The sequence below is a fragment of the Lucilia sericata genome, unplaced genomic scaffold (genome assembly GCF_015586225.1).
Source record: "Lucilia sericata isolate MDLA Ls3-8-SP2 unplaced genomic scaffold, ASM1558622v1 Contig000284F_arrow, whole genome shotgun sequence".
NCBI lineage: Eukaryota > Metazoa > Arthropoda > Insecta > Diptera > Calliphoridae > Lucilia > Lucilia sericata.
The window spans coordinates 11326-17463 of record NW_023994309.1 but is presented as its reverse complement, the minus strand read 5'-3'; the positions used below and the strand labels follow the sequence as shown (position 1 = coordinate 17463).

The 6138-nt window shown below is 28.2% G+C and overlaps 1 non-coding gene across 1 annotated transcript; it reads right to left on the bottom strand.

The window, feature by feature from the left end:
• Window positions 1–4467: 4467 nt before the first annotated feature.
• Trnas-gcu lies at window positions 4468–4549 on the bottom strand. Its single transcript has one exon. It is a non-coding gene; the product is annotated as a tRNA-Ser (tRNA).
• Window positions 4550–6138: the final 1589 nt, after the last annotated feature.

Here is a 6138-nt window from a genome sequence, read left to right as displayed (position 1 = left end):
TACTAGTTTGTATCTGGTTTTTTTACACACACACACACACACAATAAGTATCGGAACAATACTCGGATGTTTGTAGAAATGTGAATATGTATAGTATATTTAAGCTACACTTTGTTGTTGTTGGTATTTTAGCAGACATCCGTTTGGTTTACCATGTATATATAATCTATCTACTAAATACAAACATACATACATGTGCAATTTTACAGATACAAAATATATATTTGTTTAAATGTTGTAGTATTGAGTTATTTCTTCCTCTATTTCTCATTATAAATGTATGCTAAAAAATTAAATACAATAAAAAAGCGAAAAAAAATGTATGATTTTGTCAACTAAAAACGATGAGCCAGTCAGTCATTCTTTCATTCATACATTCATTCATATAGTCAGTGGCATTGTCATTTATGAATTTAGTGTCACATTCGCAATATGTGACTCATAGACAACAAATTTTTTGTTCTGTATGTGATTGACATACAAATAAGTTTCATATTTTTGCCTTTTTTAAATTTTTTGTAAAAAAATATTAATATTAATTTTTATTGTATTGTGTCGTCAAACAAAATTACGAGAACATCGCCAACATTTGGAAAACTATAAAAGGCGTTTGGCGAAAAACTTTTAATAAATTTTTATTACTAGTTACTTAATATGATTTTTTTTTGTTTTTAAATAATAAAGTTTCACTTGTTTGTATTCGAAATAGTTTTTAGCTTTTAGTTAGCTTATTAGATTTCTGAGTCTGGCGTCTGTGCTTGATTTTAATGCGCATGCCCGCCAGCCTAAATTATGCCGGGTTTTTACTTTTTTTAATATTATTAAAGGGTTTACTTTTCCTACTTTATGAGGAATAAGTAAACGTGTAATTAGCATAAACACTTTAGTTTTTTAGCTTTGAAAAGTTTAATATTCAAACCAGGTTTTGCACATGTTCAATTACGCGTGGTACTATTTTTAGAAGCATTTAGAGAGCCCACAAGTGGAAGAGCTGAATGAACTTAAAAAAAGTTTTTTTTTTTATCAAAAAGTCTTTGTACTGTAGGTTTCTAGGCAAACATATCATAAATATTATATCAAATTCAATGAATTTGAAATTCCCAAGAATATTGAGAATATGTGGTCACAATGAAAAAGAAAAAATTCGAATTTTTTCATGTACCTCAGGAATGTGACAAAGTTTTTAAAAGGTTTTCATTGTCTACATCAGCTGTTGAAGAAATTTCCCACTTTTTTGTCATAGATGTATAATCTATTTTTTGCTGTTAGTTTTATAACACCGCCCTGTTAACATGCAAATTCTCCCATTAATTCTTATTTCAATATTCTTCTCTAAAGATCTGTCAAGATCATCCATCCATTATTGGGTTGGGTTTTTGGCATATGAAACTTTAAACCATTAAAAAGTTGACATCACATTGCATTTCCGGGAAATCGGCTGAGGTAATAACAAGTGCGTTTCGTTAGCTATTTCATACGACGACGACAAATCACTTGGCTGTTATGTTTTTTATATAAATAACTAGAAAAAATAGCAAATAACAAAACAACAACGTAATAGTTATTATTATTGTTTTCAATTGACAATTGGCAATGACATACTAAATTGTTTAGCAAAAAATATAAAAAAAACAACAACTAATGAAAATGAAAACAAATGCTATATAAATAAGTAAAAAACAAAAACAAATAAGACTATCAAAACAGCAACATTGTAAAAGGTGGTGGCAGCAGCAATCAGATACAAATGAAAACATTTTTCACACATTATTCACACTCAATAACAACCTACAGCAACTGTGCAACACGAGTAGTTTTGCCAAATTGACTCTACTAACAACCTACGTATCAGATGGATACATATGTAAGCATTACAATTTAGATTTGATTGGGTATGAGGTCAATCGGAGAAGTTGTTTTAAAACTTAAAAAAGGGCAGACAGACTGACAGGCAGAACTAACTAACTAACTAACTAACTAACTAACTAACTAACTAACTAACTAACTAACTAACTAACTAACTAACTAACTAACTAACTAACTACTACTAACTAACTAACTACTAACTAACTAACTACTAACTAACTAACTAACTAACTAACTAACTAACTAACTAACTAACTAACTAACTACTAACTAACTAACTAACTAACTAACTAACTAACTAACTAACTAACTAACTAACTAACTACTAACTAACTAACTAACTAACTAACTAACTAACTAACTAACTAACTAACTACTAACTAACTAACTAACTAACTAACTAACTAACTAACTAACTAACTAACTAACTAACTAACTAACTAACTAACTAACTAACTAACTACTAACTAACTAACTAACTAACTAACTAACTAACTAACTAACTAACTAACTAACTACTACTAACTAACTACTAACTAACTAACTAACTAACTAACTAACTACTAACTAACTAACTAACTAACTAACTAACTAACTAACTACTAACTAACTAACTAACTAACTAACTAACTAACTAACTAACTAACTAACTACTAACTAACTAACTAACTAACTAACTAACTAACTACTAACTAACTAACTAACTAACTAACTAACTAACTAACTAACTAACTAACTAACTAACTAACTAACTAACTAACTAACTAACTAACTAACTAACTAACTAACTAACTAACTACTAACTAACTAACTAACTAACTAACTAACTAACTAACTACTAACTAACTAACTAACTAACTAACTAACTAACTAACTAACTAACTAACTAACTAACTAACTAACTAACTACTAACTAACTAACTAACTAACTAACTAACTAACTAACTAACTAACTAACTACTAACTAACTAACTAACTAACTAACTAACTAACTAACTAACTAACTACTAACTAACTAACTAACTAACTAACTAACTAACTAACTAACTAACTACTACTAACTAACTAACTACTAACTAACTAACTAACTAACTAACTAACTAACTAACTAACTAACTAACTAACTACTAACTAACTAACTAACTAACTAACTAACTAACTAACTAACTAACTAACTAACTAACTACTAACTAACTAACTAACTAACTAACTAACTAACTAACTAACTAACTAACTAACTAACTAACTAACTAACTAACTAACTAACTAACTAACTAACTAACTAACTAACTAACTAACTAACTAACTAACTAACTAACTAACTAACTAACTAACTACTAACTAACTAACTAACTAACTAACTAACTAACTAACTAACTAACTAACTAACTAACTAACTAACTAACTAACTAACTAACTAACTAACTAACTAACTAACTAACTAACTAACTAACTAACTAACTAACTAACTAACTAACTAACTAACTAACTAACTAACTAACTAACTACTAACTAACTAACTAACTAACTAACTAACTAACTAACTAACTAACTAACTACTAACTAACTACTACTAACTACTAACTAACTAACTAACTAACTAACTAACTAACTAACTAACTAACTAACTAACTAACTAACTAACTAACTAACTAACTAACTAACTAACTAACTAACTACTAACTAACTAACTAACTAACTAACTAACTAACTAACTAACTAACTAACTAACTAACTAACTAACTACTAACTAACTAACTAACTAACTAACTAACTAACTAACTAACTAACTAACTAACTAACTAACTAACTAACTACTACTAACTAACTAACTAACTAACTAACTACTAACTAACTAACTAACTAACTAACTAACTAACTAACTAACTAACTAACTACACTAACTAACTAACTACTAACTAACTAACTAACTAACTAACTAACTAACTAACTAACTAACTAACTAACTACTAACTAACTAACTAACTACTAACTAACTAACTACTAACTAACTACTAACTAACTAACTACTAACTAACTAACTAACTAACTAACTAACTAACTAACTAACTAACTACTAACTAACTAACTAACTAACTAACTAACTAACTAACTACTAACTAACTAACTAACTAACTAACTAACTAACTAACTAAGGTCAAGTTGGACATTTTGGTCACTGTTTCTTCAAAAAAATTCTTTAATTTAAAAAAAAAAAAAAAAAAAAATAATTTTTCAAATTTCAAATAACAGTTATTAACAGTTATTTAAAAAAAAATTCTAAAAAGTCATTAAAGATTCAAATCAATTTTTCTTGAAACGAGTTCTTTTGGATTATAACAGTCTTGTAGTAAATGAGCAATATGTACGTAAAATTCGTCCATCATAGGTTCTCTGGATCGGTCCTCATAAAAAATGTGTTAATGTGTATATCGGAATTAGGCTAAACTTTTCCATTGCATTCTTAATTGCTTCTTCTAAAACAAAATAGCTCCCTACTATCAAAATCATCAACAGATAAAAGTTTAATGCATGTGGCTTTCTCTGGGCCCTATGGGAAAAGCCGTTTTTATAACTTTGGTTTCAAAAGAAATATTTTATCGACGAGGATGGGATTCGAACCCACGCGTGCAGAGCACATTGGATTAGCAGTCCAACGCCTTAACCACTCGGCCACCTCGTCATGTGGTTTAAAGGATTTGCATAACACTTACTTGAGCAGTGCAATTCAAAACTTTTACTCAATTTTAGAATAAAACTCGCAAAATTTCGGAGATTTTCAGAGGCCACTTACTCAAATTAACTAAATAAAAGCTGCAGTCATATATTAAAAAAAGTTGCATACAAAATGACTCAATGGAAAATTAAGCATTATAATAAGTTAATTTATTATTTGCTAACAACAAGAGTTTCGACTGGGGCTTGAAACATCAATTAAATGGATAATATTAAAACCCTTTATATGTATATCTAAAACATAATGCAAAGTGTTATTACCAAAAAAATCACCGCACCAGGGGCGGAGGATATCGATGTTCTTTATAAAATTATATAAAACAAATTGGATTAATACGTTTTTAATATGAACTTTGAGATTTGGGAACCTCAAAACCTCTGTAGTACATATACAAACTATGCATTGTACTCAAGTAGTAAAAACTATATATACAAAAAATATTTTTAAAATAGTATCAACTACAATTTATAATTAAAAAATTATATAAATATATGTATGTATGTATGTGTAAGCGTTTAATTGTCTGTATGAGTATATAATTAAGTTTAAAATTACTATTAATGGCTTTACTATAATAGAAAAAAACTTAATTAAATATTTACTACAGCAAACACAACTACGCTAAAATGTACGAAAAAAAACTATATATAAACAACAATTAAATTTCATTCATAAAAATTTTACAAAAGGAAATACAATGCGACACAAAAGTATACGCCAACACATTCGTTGGCTCTCTTTTTTTTATAAATTTATACTGGCAAACAGATCATTCATTAGCTTACAATTACTCGCTGTCTCTGACTCATTGTTCGCTTACTCATTCATTTGTTTAGTGGGTTAGCTAGTCTGCTATTCAGTCCGTCATTCACTCTGTCAGTTCGTTACACTATCAACTAGTAGTTTGTAGTTATTCTTCTCTCATTTAAATGACCAAATTTGTGGCATCCGCTTATCCGCATCGTACGAGTAGAGTACATGATTATAATTATTTATATAAGATTTTATTTGTTGATGTAGGCTCACACATTCATTCCACCAACTATAAATAATTATTGGAAAAATAGCTGGAACTGTAATCAGAGAATTAAAAAGATTTATTTTACTAGTTATTAATTCCATTAAAAGCGGATAGTCTATAGTCTAATCTACAGTCTAGTATATAGTCTAGTCTATAGTCTAGTATATAGTCTAGTCTAGTCTATAGTCTAGTCTATAGGTCTAGTCTATAGTCTAGTCTATAGTCTAGTCTATAGTCTAGTCTATAGTCTAGTCTATAGTCTAGTCTATAGTCTAGTCTTAGTCTAGTCTATAGTCTAGTCTATAGTCTAGTCTATAGTCTAGTCTATAGTCTAGTCTATAGTCTAGTCTATAGTCTAGTCTATCTCTAGTCTATAGTCTAGTCTATAGTCTAGTCTATAGTCTAGTCTATAGTCTATAGTCTATAGTCTAGTCTATAGTCTAGTCTATAGTCTAGTCTATAGTCTAGTCTATAGTCCTAGTCTATAGTCTAGTCTATAGTCTAGTCTATAGTC